This window comes from Arachis ipaensis, chromosome B05 (assembly GCF_000816755.2).
Source record: "Arachis ipaensis cultivar K30076 chromosome B05, Araip1.1, whole genome shotgun sequence".
NCBI classification, from domain to species: domain Eukaryota; kingdom Viridiplantae; phylum Streptophyta; class Magnoliopsida; order Fabales; family Fabaceae; genus Arachis; species Arachis ipaensis.
This window is the reverse complement of record NC_029789.2, coordinates 14069274-14069997: the sequence shown is the minus strand read 5'-3', so window position 1 is coordinate 14069997 and position 724 is coordinate 14069274.

Genomic DNA, 724 nt, shown 5'->3' with positions numbered 1-724 from the left:
CGCCAGACTATTTGTATTTTGTGTTGATAATGCTAGCAGTTGGAAATTAAATTTTGTAGGCCACTATATTTAATTTGTTTGGATCAAAAAGTCTGTTTTATTTCTGTCGACGCTGAAATTATCGCTACTTTATTCTTTACTTAAAAGAATACTACCTTTGTACGTACCCTATGGATCAACTGTCATACATTGTCTAATGACACAACACAGCCATTTTCCTCTTTGTCAATGTATGTACCCCACCCAATGTTCCGTTAAAGTTAAATCATTAACTCATTTAATTAATTTAAGCTTTAATTATATGCTCAGCAATCAATCCTTGTTGTTGCTTTGGTTTAGGATTGAAAATACTGCAAGTACATTCAACTTTTTTCTTTTACGATAAAATTTTGTTTACTTTTCATTTTCTTAATAATTTTGCTTCACTGTAAATATATTGTAGCTTTTGTATTTAATTATTAGATTAAAAAAGCAAATACAAAAAGAATACTAAATAAAGTGTACCGTAAAAATTATGACAATAAAAAAGTACTAAATTTCTCTACACAAATCGAGTTCTTTTCAACCCAAAAATATACAGTAAAAAAGTGTTTAAATAATGTGGTCATAAATAATAAAAATTCATTTTTTTTACTTTTTATACATAAGTGATTTTGGATAATGTAATCTAAATAATATTTATTTTATTATAATTTATTTTGATACAAATTTATCAAATATAAAT